Genomic DNA, 14,730 nt, shown 5'->3' on the forward strand with positions numbered 1-14,730 from the left:
GACCAACTTTTTTTGAGCAAGCATTGATTATGCGTGACACGGTCTCAATTTGCGGGACGCATGAATTGGGCTTCAAACGCTGTGCGTTTACGCGCTACGCGGGACAGGTGGTCACCCTACATGCTTGCAGAGAATGGTTTACCAAAACTAAGTTACTGGGTTGATCTTTTTCACATTTTCTATGTTGATAAAAGTACTGGGGATCTAATTAATTAACACTTAAACATGGAAAAAAAGTCAGATTTTCAAGATATGTCCTCTTTAATGAAACAGAAAGCAAGAAAATAAAAAACACAAAACAAAAACAGGAAACTTTATTTTAGGGAGAAGCGTTAGAAAAAAAGGCACAAAACCATACCTTTCAGTCGCTGGGATGGTACCCTAAGGTTCCGTTTTGTATTATGTTACAAATCATAATAAAAAGTTGTACCTTTTTTAATGTGTTGTTTATCCATAAAGGTACAAAAATGAAACTTTGAGAACATTTTAAAAATGGCGGGGTTATTTTTAAGCCATGGGTAAATACTGGACCGAACACACCGCGGCGTAAATTTACCCAATGCTGGGTTGTTTTAACCCAGCATGTGTTCAGTCCAATATTTACCCAACATGGTTTAAAAATAACCCAGCCATTTTTAGTGAGAGTACCCCCCCAGTGACAGAAAAGGCATTTTTTTCTGGCAGTGTGCAGGGTAAAAGTGGTATAGTCCTAGTGTCCATCGTTCATTCAATTTGACAATCCCTTAACCTTACGAAAATTTGCTCCTGGCTCTTTCAAATGACATTCAATGCCATGTCCAGCTGTGATTGACAGATTGTGTACCTCGTTGATGAACCCTGGCCCAGGTTTTATCAAGAATGGATAGTCGGTGTTCAGAGCGAGAAGACATTGAGGCAGATTGAGCAGTGTTTTCCGGACCTCTAATGAATGAAAGGTGAGGGGCTTCTTAGTATTCCTCTGCAGAAGTCATTAGGGACTGTGAAGTTGGTTAGCGAGCTTCAGGTTAGCACAATTAAACGCCTGTCTTGTCAGCTTAGCGTGAGGGTTGCAAGTGTGAAATTAATAGGTCTCTCCTGCTTTTGTGCAACTCAGAGCTTCTAGTTTTTCCCAGGTGGGAGGGCCAGAAGCTGGAGCAGTTAGAGGAACAAGTATGGAGGGCATGGAGAGCAAAAGGAGCTGAAGTGTGTGTGGAAGAAAGCAATCTGTTTGTATTCTTATTCATTTACATTGATGCATTTGGCAGATGCTTTAATCCACAACAACAAGGTATACATTTGTTTACCAGTATGTGTCTTCCTTGGTGTTGAACCCATGACCTTTTCCTTTGTTAATGCAATGATCTACCACTTAGCTATACAGTGCATTGCCTGGCACTGACTTGTGTGTTTGTTTCAACCCATGGCTGGGTGACAACAACCCATAGGTTTATTTCTTATCCCATTGGTTGGGTTTGCACTGAACTTTTACTAATGGCCCCATCACTGACTGACCACACTAACAGTAAGGGTCATAAGTGGACCCCTTGCGGGGCAATAAAAGCCTTTAGGCTGGAGATGGGACGCATTGTGCGATCCATTTGTCTCGTAGATGGACATGATTAATGGGACCGTGATGGCAGGCTTTCGAATAGAAACTGTCACCGCATTTAGCAGCATGTTGGGGACCAATGGCATTGAGGTCATCTCTCTCGGATGACAGAGCAGGTCATCTAGGTCATGGATTTGATGCGATTTGGATTTGATGGTACAAAAAAATTGTTTTGCTCCATTGCCAGGGGATTTGATTGTCACATCAGTTTCCAGGACAACTGCCCACAATGATTTCCGGTTAGGCACATGGAAAAGTTTGAGAATAGGATTTTAAATATTCTCCCTGTGTATCTCACTCGAGAAGAATATTTTTATTTCACATTGGAAAGTTTAATTATTTTTGGTATGTACTCTTGTTTTGTTCACTGGCAGAAGTAGTCTTTACTCAATTCATGAGTAAGTTGATATATGGTTAAGAAATAACAAGATTTGATATTTGAAATTGTCAGATGCATATTGGGCTGAAAATGCAAGTATACTGGCTTTCCAACCTTGATGCGTTCTTCGACGCAAAAGGCCCTGTCCCAAAAGGCACACACTGGACTTGTAGACCTCCTCAGAGTCCACACTTGGATGACATCATAAGTGCAGACCTTAGGTACCCTTGACGCGAGTCCAAGAGGGCGCACCGGAGTCGTATTTTGGGACAGACTTGAGCGTCACGCCGGAAATAGGAAGAGAAGTTGCCCATCAATGTGAACTCCTCCCTTCCCTAGTCTGATTGGTCTGATTGCCCTTTCGCAAGGACTTCTGAGTTGGTAAAGTGCGCAAAGCCTGTTGCAGTGCGGGCTTCGCTGAAGACCACATCAAGGGTGCAAGGGGGGCGCTGATGAGCACACTTCGAAGCATAAAAATGACAGATGGGACTCCCTACGGACTTGTAGACTAAGCGAGCATGCGCAATTTAAGGCCACGACACTGGAATTCCACAAGAAGTGCAACATTTTAGACAGGGCCAAATTCGACTCCAGAGCGCCCTCATGGACTCTCGTCAGGGTTCCTAAGGGCTGCACTACATGATTTCATCAAAGTGTGGACTCTGAGGAAGTCCATAAGTCCGGAGTGTGCCATTTGGGACAGGGCCATAGTTTAAAGTATAGCAAAATATTGACGTTATAAAATAATTTAGTTAGTCAATGGCTTTTACATGTATTTGTGGTGTTATTGGTTTTAGATTCACCCACCCTTAAACCAAATAAATTGTATGTAGGCTCTCTTTAGGTATCGGTTTGATGCTTTCCTTTTGTCTAAGTGGGTTGTTTTTGTTCCAAAAAATATATATAGATATATATTCGCTGCACACTTGACTTGCCCTATGCCATTTGTCAAAAGTCAGGCTATGTGTACTAATAATGGTGCATTATTACTCAGAGCAGATTATAGTTTTCATCTCATAACTGCAATTGAGTCCCCGCGAGCATTAAGCTTTACACATTTTTCTTTAAAAAAAAATCAGACAAGGTTAAACGTAATATGATCGCACTAAGATGCAACACCTTCCAAGACGTTTCATCAAGTGCTGCTATTTTTTCAAGTGAAAGTGACACGCAGGTGAAAACATTTGGTGCTGTGACACATTTGTCTTTGCAGATGACATCATATATCATGCACAGAAAAAAATTCAACTTCTACAGTGGTTATGTTTTACTTATTATTTTGGATGTATACAGAGAGGATTTCTTTCTTAGCAGTTTTCAGCAAAAAAAAACTTCATAAAAAACAAGATGGTTTAAGTTTTATTTAAAAACATTATAAAATATGCATACTGTAAATATAATGACTATTATTTTTTGCTTTAAAAGCAAGGATTTTATTTGCAAGTTATCCCAAAGATTATCCATTTCCTTCCAGAAAGCATTGACACAATGCTGGGTTATTATAACCAATGGTTGCATAACAACAACCCAACATTGGGTCATTTTAAATCCATCAAGTGTTCTGTCCATTATCTACATAATATTGGTTAAAAATAACCCAGCCATTTTTAGAGTGAACAATGCAATATTTTAGGTCTACATATTTTTGCTGTTTCTCTCTGATTTGCCATTTTAATTATAAGTACACTTAAAATATCAGGTCAGTAGTGTCAGCCACTTTTACAGTGTTTACACACTTGTATCCCAACAGAGAGTCCTTGACCTATTAAAGGGCTTCATCAATGAGAACCGCTGAGGGTCTTCATCCTGGCCCTCTTATATCCCACGCATACACAAGAGCTCACTTTCATCTCTTTATTTACCAGAAGAATTAAAAGCCTTACAAGCTGTGAAATTATATTTCCCCTCCATCACTTTGACCTGATGAATAAATGCAAACCCAAGCAGTACAGCGCCGTTTTAAACACAACAAGGCTTTCTTGGATCTTCTTATGGTTTAACATGAGGAGAGAGTATAGAGACAGATCTCAAATAAATGAGACGTCAGAAAAGTGGCCTGTTCCTATGGAGACGTGAGAGACTCAATTCGTACAGCTTTGAATCTTTGACGTGATGTCTCGCAGGATAAACAACATGCATCATTACCAGAGCGTACACTAAAAAATAACAGCTGGAGGATATGTTTTCGTTCTTATTGTTCTCATTTGTGCAGAACCTTTGAGTAACGTCTTGTTCCCCTTTAATAAAATGCAGAAAAAATGGTCCCAAGTTGTCACTGGGGCAGTACCCTTTAAAATGTCCCTAATATATCCCATTAGATACAGATATGTTACCAATCACTGCAAAAAAATGACTTTCTTACTTAGTATTTTTGTCTTTATTTCAGTAGAAATATCTAAAAATTCTTAAATTAAGATGCTTTTCTTGATGAGCAAAATTACCTAATAAGCCTAGTTTTTAGACAAAAAATATTAAATGTAAGTGAATTTGCGCTTAAAACAAGCAAAAATATCTGCCAATAAGATTTATTTTTTCTTAACACTTAATTCAAGCAACATTTTGTCACCCCATTGGCAAATGTTTTGTCTTGTTTCAAGCACAAATTCACTTAAATTTTATATAATTGTATATTGTTTTGTCTAAAAATTTGACTTAATTTCTTGGGTCATTTTGCTCATCAAGAAAATACATCTTGATTTAAGAATGGTTTGATATTTCTACTGAAAACAAGACCAAAATACTAAGTTAGAAAGTATTTTTTTGCAGTGCACTGCAAAAAAATGATTTTCAAGAAAAAATTTCTTAGTATTTTGTCTTGTTTTCAGTAAAAATATCAAAAAATTCTTAAATTAAGATGCTTTTTCTTGATGAGCAAAACAACACAAGAAATAAAGGCTAGTTTGTAGACCAAAAATATCAAATCTAAGGGGTTTTGTGCATAAAACAAGCAAAAAAAATCTGACAATGGGGTAAGCAAAAAAATCTTAAACATTTTTCTTAAACACTAAATTAAAGAAAAAATCAAGAAAAATTTGCTTACCCCATTGGCAGATGTTTTTTTGCTTGTTTTATGCACAAAATCACTTGCATTTTATATATTTTTTGGCCTAAAACTAGACCTATTTTCTTGCTCATCAAGAAAAAGCATCTTAATTTAGGAATTTGTAGATATTTCTACTGAAAACAAGACAAAAATACTAAGTTAGAAAGTAATTTTTTTGGAGTGCACTGCAAAAAATGATTTTCAAGAAAAAATATCTTAGTATTTTTGTCTTGTTTGCAGTAAAAATTTCTAAAAATTCTTAAATTAAGATGCTTTTTCTTGATGAGCAAAACGACCCAAGAAATAAAGGCTAGTTTTTAAACCAAAAATATAAAATTTAAGTGATTTTGTGCATAAAACACATAAAAAAATCTGCCAATGGGGTAAGCAAAAAATGTGAAAATTTTTCTTAAACACTAAATTCAAGAAAAAATTCAAGAAAAATTTGCTTACCCCATTGGCAGATTTTTTGCTTGTTTTATGCACAAAATCACTTACATTTTTTTGGTCTAAAACTAGACTTATTTTCTTGCTCATCAAGAAAAAGCATCTTAATTTAGGAATTTTTAGATATTTCTACTGAAAACAAGACAAAAATACTTAATTTTTTTTTCTTGAAAATCATTTTTTGCAGTGTGTATGTACCTCTGAGGTACTAATGCGAACTGTTTAGGTAAAAACTTTTCGAAAGGGTACCACCACAGACCCTTTTTCTCTGACATTGTACTATTTAAAACATATGCACACAATGATTAACAAACACCCCCATATTGTTTCAACTAGACTGCCATAATCATTATTTCACAAATCACCTTTTTGAACTTTTCCTTGTGAACTTTTTGTCATTCTAAAAGTCATCCTTCATTTTTTTCTGTATTTTCAATTAAATACATCTTGCAATATTCAGCACATGTGCTGTCTGTACCTTTGAGACCCGACTAATCTTTGCAATTCTCATATAAAAGTGCGGCACAAATGAAGCATCTCTCCTCTGCAGATAAGGAGAGGTCATGTCTTTTAGATGAAAACGGCGTGAAGAAGAATAAAATGAGCGAAAGCTCTTAAGCATTCAGACTGTGTTTATTTGTGAAGTGATTTCACTGCTCATGAGCTCAGAGACAATGCAAAGACGATTTACAGATTTTGTTCTTATTGATTCTGACTCCACACGCTTTATGCAGATGCCGCCTGCCCTCCGTCATGACCTTTTGCATCCAACATCCCTCTTTATTTATTCTACAGGTGCGTGAAGAGATGAATTAACTGCTGTATTCGTGTAAATATGCCATGGGTCATGGTCATACACTGTGGTTATGTTGTTTTTTAAGGTAAAAGGGGTTATGATATGAATACAATCCTATAAAATTAACTTTTTGTTCAAAGTTCAAGAACATCAACGTCTTCTGTTCAGCCCTTTCAATATGAACTGGAGAGTAATATAAATAATGAACAATACAGAAGCGAAACAAATAAAAGATTTTTAAATAAAGACGATTTGAAAGGTAAGAAGGGAGTGGGCAGTATTCTCACATGAAAAACTATAGTAGATCCTATAGTATTTACTATAGTAAACTGTAAATTTTATGACAACCCACGTCATTAACCCAGAACATAATGGCGGCCTCTATAGGTTAAAATGAGTATTACATGTTGTGTTTCTATCAATGAATTTTGTAGTAGAAGGCAAATATAAAGTATTAAAGCATACACGTCTTCATATTCGAGGTACCCTTTAAAGGGCCTTTTTGGAACCATACATCTTGACAATGGGCCCTTTTAGCAACCTTTATTTGGAACTCTTTCCCCGCCAGTGTTTTTTTTTTAAAGTTGCCAGCCAGCACCAGCATTTTTCATGATTTTCACAAAAGTTTAATGCCTTCCAGAAAATGTTCTTCTTTAAATATATAAACATCCAATATATCAAATGAAAGAACGGACCCTCTGCTTTAAAAAAAACTCCCTTCATTAGTCCTATTGTAATCACTCTTTAAATATGGGAATATGTGTAGGTTTCTTCAAAAACCAAACATTTTGAGCAAAAAGCTGCTTGTGTTACTTAAGTTGCGGACGAGCGTCGCCTGGTGGATAATAGCGGTATTGCGGAAAGCCGGAAAGACACGTGATTGGCAGGGAAACGTTTTGTCATAATTGACGCGTGAACTTGTCAATGGCGGGGAAAGAGTTAAAAAATTTGTCAACCCCTTACTGTGGGTTCACACCATACGCTTTTGAGGCGGCAAATTCGCTTCTACCGCGTCTAGTTTGCCGCTTGAAAATTTTGAGTTTACTCGCTTCATTTGATCGTGAAAGCCGCGCGTAAAATTCTAGTCATCGAGACATTCACACAGAAATTCCTGGCATGGGAGGAGCTTCTGCGACTCTGGTCGCTTCCTGTAATCACGTCACTACCAGAGCAAGCTCCTAATTGGTTAATGTGGCGCGTTTTCAAATTCAAGTTCAAATTTTTCAACTCACCGTTTCCTGCGGCAAAGCTCAATTCGCACCATTCACGCAAACTAGAAGCGCAAATGAGGCGGAATCGCGTCTGCCTCGCTAAACGTCTCATTCGCGTCGCGAGACCTCCAGATGCATGTCAACGTGTCTTTACATTAACTTAACACTGAAATCACTCGCGCTTGATGCCTCTACCGCGGCTGGTCTGAACGCAGCATTAGAAAGGTCTTAGCAACCATCTTAGCAAATTAACCAGCCTAGCAACCATTCAGAAAAGCTCTTAGTATGGCCTTAATTCCTTCAGACTTTGGGTCCCTTTTCAAACAGAGCAAGTATTTAACCTACATAAGACCAAGGACTGACCAAACTTCAAACTAATATTCACACTCTTTTAAACCCAGGAAACGTTTTGTCAATCCAACATTCAATGCTTGTCGTGACAAAATGTTTCCTTTTTAATTTTAAAATGTATGAATATCCAATGAAGTGGAGACAGGGATTCGAGCCTTAGTGAGAGCAGAGTCATGTAATTACCTCTCCGTAAAGAGAGAGAGAGAGAGAGAAAAGGGGGGTCATATTTTTTATTCTTTGTACATTGAGCACAGAAAACTCACTCTGTTTTTCTGATTCTTTAGGGCAAATATAATTAGCTTTCAAATTGTCATTGCTACTTTTCTTCAAATAGAGTTTCCCCAAAATCCTCTCAAGTCTTTGAATCTACTAGCAAGCAGTTTTTCACTTATACAGTGTGTGCGTTTGTGTGCATGCTTACTCGTCACTTTCATTTACTATAGATAAATGAGACACTGGAAGATAAAAACAGTAAACATGTAAAGAGTATTTATCATGCCAGCATCTTTCACACAAAACAGGAAAGATGCAATCTGATTATAGCTGTCACAAGCGCACATACACATTCTTGCCGTTCATAACTTTTGTAATTCATTGGAGGTCTCAGTTAAGATCTTTGTCCAAAATTTTCATGTGCATTTTTTCATATTCATTATCCTAAAAATTGGTCACGCGCAGAAACCGTTGCAATTGGAGTCTTCGTAACGTTAGGACTATTTGAATGCACTATTCACTTGAGCACAATTGTGTAACCGTTTGTTATGAAAACGGTAACTACCATCCTCTTTTCCAAGCTGTTACGCAATAATCTGCCATAATCTGTCTTTAAATTCTGTCTCTGTGTATTCTGTGCTTTGTGCTGCGAACAAAGTTAATCAATTTGTTGGATGCTATTCTGGATTTTGCCGTTCAACAAATTGTACACTGTCATTGCTGCTACTACACTCTTGTACCTAAAGAGGCGGTTTCCCGGACAGGGCTTAGACTAGTCCTAGACTAAAATAAATGTAAGAGCTGTCCAAACTGAAAACAACTTGCACTGACATATCTTAAAATACATCAGTGCCCTTTGTTTTGCCTCATAATGCACACAAGAAATGTTTTTAGTAAGGCATGTTTGTTAAAACTAGTTATATTTCCTAATTAAACTAAGCCCTAGTCCTGGCTTAAGCTATCCCTCTCCGGGAAACCACTCCAAAGAGTTCATATTAGTACTGTACCTCAAAGGAACATATTGGTACCAAATTTTGTACATTCTGTATCTGTACATAATGGTAGATATTAGGACCATTAAAAGGGTACTGCCCCAGTGTCAGCTGAGGTACATATTTTGACAGTTTTTTCTAGCAGTTTACGGTGGCTCTGAATTGTCAAAACACCGAAAACACTTATCACAGAATAGTGAAACTGATCCATTTTTAATGGCTGAAAGTTTTCAAGGCGTGGTTGACGGTAGTTTCAGACAAAGTGTGCAAACTTTTTTATTTTTTGTATCAGACAGAACTTGGCACTGTCATATTACAAATATTGTTGCTAATTTTAAGTATGTGTGTTCCCAGAATGAAATCCATGACTTTTTGCACATTGCAATGCTCCACCAGTTGAGCTACAGGAAAGTTGTCAGAACGAAGTTGAAACGGTCAGCTAAATGTAAATGTACAGATGTGGCCTTTAAAAATGCGTGTCTCAGAGAGCAGAATGCCGCGAGCACTTCCGAAATTCTGCGGGATCCTGCAAAAGGGGGGTTTGGTGTGGGACGCAGGAAAAACAAAAACCTCTAGATGGCAGCCGTGTTTCATGTAGGCCATACTGACGACAATATGTGTGAGTGTCATGCTGATTGCTGAGCATAATATATGATATTGAAGTAACATGACAGGGATTCTCGGTGCTTTGGCAGTACTTTGATGTCACATGCACGCTTTTTGGCAAACATTTGGTTGGTGAAGTTTTCTTTTGCAGGTCACATATTCTTCATAAAAATCTAACTTAAACACGGATCATTTGTCTTATTTTTTAGATGCATATCCCAGACAATTTGGTCTTTGAAATATTTGAGTTTCTTGTTAAGGTCTTTTCTGAAACTCTACATGACATTTAACATTACTGAGATCTTTCTCAGAAATTTTTTTTGTAGAAACCGTAGCAAAAATCTCAATTTGCTCTACATTTAATCTCACTGCTGTCCAGGAGGAACAATTAAGATTAAAGAGATTTGTGATTCTCATTTTTTACAGGCAAATATACACCATTATTGTCCTGTAGAACTCTTTGTTCTTTGCTATCCACACACAATTAATCTCCATAAGTGTTCAATTCACATCAAAAATGTCAGGGCTTGGGGTTGCATGCTTTCCAGGAACTTACCGTAAATTATATTTGAAAAGCTTTTCACAAATACTTGGAAAGTGGCAAACTGCGTTCTTATTTGGCTTTTTTCTTCTGCAGACCTCTGTCTTATTGAAATTACTTCTCCCAAGGACAATGTGGGAAATTCAAGGTTAATCATGAACTGAAACGGAAATAAAAAATGAAAAGAAGCAATTTTCCAGAGCCCTGTTCACAGTTTCCAGATGACATGTATATATTCTCAATTCAAACGATTCAATTAAAATTGGGCCAAAGCACACTGAAATGTGTGCGTTTAGAAATTTTATATCAGTTATATTGAAGATCGGTTAAATTGAAGTGTACAATTAAACGCACAGTAAGATTTTGCATTCTGTACATTCTGCAGCGTTCATGTCTTTCATAACATTACATAAAGCAATAAAATAGCGTTGTGCCTTTTGAAAAGTGTGTTTTCTTTGCCTATATCTGAAAACTTGGTAAGAAAAACTTTCTCCAACTCAACTTTAACTTTGTACATTTATCCAGAGCATAGACTGTAAAAAAGATGGACGACGCCTGTTCGCTCTCTTCCATTGGTGAAAAGTCCCGATACGGGGCTGACATCTTGGGTCTTGAGTCTGCGCAGTAGCGATTTCGCGACCAGTCCTGCGCAGTAGTGAGCAGGAAGTAAAGCCGCAAAATCAAGAATGCGCATATCACACGATATCACAGCTGTCAATCATGACGTGACACCACCGTTTTTATATCATTAAATAAGTAACTAAAAACAAACTTATTTTAAAAACAAACATTTGAATTAACATCAGCGTGATAAAAACTACAGTAAATGACAGAAACCAGCTTCGGAAAAAAGATAATTGAAGTGTAATTACATTTTTTTGTTGGTCTCAAGTCCCATTGAATAACATGGGGAGGCGGGGTTTATGACCTATACTGGGACCAGTCACTGGGGGGCGATTGAGACGTTTTGGCTTCACTTTTCAGGGCTTGTGCGGCACGGTTGATCCAGAGATAAACCGTGAACTCGACGAGAGATGCTGTGCGCTGCGTTGCCAAGTCCTCTACTTTAAACTGTTTCAGCGAGTTGATTTTTTTTCCGTGTGTTAAAGACGAAAGGATTTTGTTATATTAGTTAATGGTATTTGGGCTGTGAATAGTCATTGGGATGCTTTTGGGCTAGTTTTGAATGTCCGTCGGGATAGTTTTGATATAACTGGCAACCCTGGCTTTGTGCTTGCGCAGACGTTTGGTTCAGATTATAGAGAACGTACACGTAAGCACACATTTTATTCAGATTGCAATGTTTAGGGTGCATGTAAACTGTACTGTCCTATCCTGCAATCTGAATAAATTCAGTTGGATTGAAAAAAAATGTATGTAAACATAATGTTTGAATGGAGAGAAATCTATCAATTTTATCCCACCCCTCTTCATAGGGTTAATTATCAATGGCGGTTACCAAGAAATATTAAGTATAGCATGTAATCATGTGTTTGACATTAAAACTAGTTAAAATTACTAGTTTGTAGTTTGGCATCTCTCCAGTGTGATCCCGTTTATCATTTAGAGAACACAACCGCAGAATTTTGGCATCCACAAACCAGCAAAGTCATAAGTGCTACTCTATATCCTCAGTGAAAATGCAAGAAAACCAGAATATAAAGAGCTTTATCTCACCCCTGCAAACGTTCTGCCTGCGTTTCATGCGCCCCGAGCACGGCTTTCCCTTATGAAATCTATTCCTTTCTGCCCTGCTACTCCCCACAGGCTGTGAAGAAGTTGAGCGCCTTATTGAAACTGCCATCTTATCCCAGAAAAAGAAAAATCACACAGACAGACCACTGCTCAAATAGACTAGTAATAAGTCTCGGTCAAGAGACGCAGACTTTTTTGAGTAGGAATTGGCCCCGGGCTTAAAATTTAAAGCAATTTTTGTATTACTCTGGTGCTCCGAATTTGAAATAAGTACAGAGAGATAGAGCTGAGGAAAATGTGCAGTCAACAGCAGCCAGTTACTAACAGAAATGCCATGATTCTGGTAAGTGAAAAAATGGCAAACGTATTTTAGACAGAAAAATGCTGAAGTTTAGGTCAGCAGATTTCCCTGGAGCTCTTCAATTTAGACAATGGCGGTGTAATATTAGTTATGATTCACCTTACATTTCTTAGGCCATCTAACCTTGCGTTTAAAGCACCAAAGCCCAAGTCTTGCACTTATATTTGAATCAAATCTTTGGCCTGGTCCCATTCCACCTTAAAAATTTTGGATTTCTCTCTGTTGAATGTTTAAAATTAAGTCAGGTGTGAGTTACAGATGTGAGTTACAGTTAAATCCCCTTTACTGTATATGTTGCAAATATAACCAACACTATAATTTATTAGGTCAGCAGAAATAGTCTAGCAAAGATGAACAGATCTCAGTGGTTTGGGGGAAGGAAAAGTGAAGTACAAATTGAGTACTAATGGAAACAGATGTTGCAATTAAGATTTGAATTTTCTACTTGGCAGCAGATATCGGGCCATTGATCTGCATTATGAGGACAGTAACTCCATGTTAGTTGTATGCATGCATGCGTGCGTGTTTGAGAGAGAGAGCGACTCTTGTCAGTCAAACTGCATGTGAAGTATAGCAACAGTTTCATAGTCACACACTGTTTCACCAACACAATTTCTCCACAATAATTGTAATGAAATTATCTGGAGCCTGTGCATTTTCCGAACACAAAAATGCAATTGGGCAAATCTATTTTCTGTCGTGACTAATGCAATTAGTGATTAATGGGTGTGAAGGCAAAGTGAGAAAACAGTGGGGTGAGTGCAGCAATGGATGAAAGGACAATATGCAAGAAAATGAAAAACTGATATTATAAATAATTGAAAACGCAGTAATAATTAGGGGACTAACCAACACAGAAATTGATGAAGATCTAACTGACTTCCTGAACAAATATGGTAGAATCCATAGACACCTTACCATAGACGATCCCAAATCGCCTTACCATAGAGAAGTAATTGTAGAGTATGGCAGTCATTCTGCAATAATGGCTCTCAAACCCCGGTTGCCCTACATTTTCAATAGCCCACACAACGTAGCTTACCACATAAAGCTTCTAGCAAGTGTTTATGCATCAGCAGTAACTGAGAGTGCTACAACACATTATTTTGCTGAATTGAAGAGGATAGCAAAGCTCAGTGGGAAAACTTTCGACGATCTCTTGAAAGAGCAGCTTCTTGCAAATGCAACTGATGTCTTTGACAATCCAGCAGATGAAGATGACCGTGAGTCAGTTAAAATTACTGGTCACTCTCCCTCTGACATTCCACTTCCAACCAAGCGAACTGAGCATTCAGATGAGAGATGGAACTCTGATACAGCCAGAAGAGTCAGTACAGGAAGTTTCTCACCCACACTTGAGACAAAAGATGTAAACCCACCTGAAGTCCAAAGAATGATCATTGAGCACATTGTAAAAAGTGAGGGAGCTTCAAACTCTAGTGCGTCATTCAGGCTAAGAGTGTTCTCAGGCAAAGTTCCCAGACCGATCAGTGAAGTTGATTATGATACCTGGCGGAACAGCGTAGAATTAATTCTCCAAGATCCTTCTCTGTCTGACTTGCATCGTTCCAGGAAGATCTTAGACAGCCTGCTGCCGCCGGCGTCGGAGATTGTCAAGCAGTTAGGTGCAAAAGCCTTACCTGCTGCTTACCTTGATGTTCTTGATAGTGCTTTTGACACCGTAGAAGATGGTGATGATCTCTTTGCTAAGTTTTTGAACACGCTGCAAAATGCAGGGGAAAAACCTTCCTTGTACTTACAACGATTGTACACCAACCTTCTCAAAGTGATGAAAAGAGGCGGTATTCCTGTCCATGAAGCTGACCGACAGCTCCTGAAACAATTCTGTCGAGGCTGTTGGGATGAGACTCTAATAACCAACCTTCAGCTTGAACAAAAAAGGAACAAACCACCTGCTTTCCCTGAGCTACTTTTGCAATTGAGAAGTGAAGAGAACAAATACTTCGCAAAAGAAAGTCGCATGAAGCAGCACTTAGGAGTACAGAGACAGAAAGCTAGTTCTCATGTCGTCACTGCTAATCCTCTTGATCTTAACCACAATGAAGTTTCAGAACATACAGAAGTGGCCGAATTAAAGAAACAAATCGCTAAACTTCAGAGCCAGCTCTCTAAGCAGAGGAACGTACCGACAAGACAAAGTGAATTGCCGTCAAATGATGCTGTTCTTGAGCTAAAGCAACAAGTCACAGAACTCCAGAGTCAGATGACCAAGCTCAGAATACAAAAGAACTCCGAGCCAAAGAGCAATTTAAGCAAATCAAAGCAAGGAAACACACAAGTTCGCAAAGACCCTCCTACAGCTGACCATAAGCAACCTCACAGGCCTAAGCCAGGCTATTGCTTTCGATGTGGCGAGGATGGACATGTTGTTTCAATTTGTGAGAATGATCCAAACCCATCCCTTGTGAATGATAAGAGAAAGCAGTTAAAAGAACGTCAAGTCCAATGGGATAGTCAGTATGGTCCAAGTGCCTCAGAAACTTTAA

Source organism: Misgurnus anguillicaudatus, chromosome 4 (assembly GCF_027580225.2).
Source record: "Misgurnus anguillicaudatus chromosome 4, ASM2758022v2, whole genome shotgun sequence".
Taxonomy (NCBI): domain Eukaryota; kingdom Metazoa; phylum Chordata; class Actinopteri; order Cypriniformes; family Cobitidae; genus Misgurnus; species Misgurnus anguillicaudatus.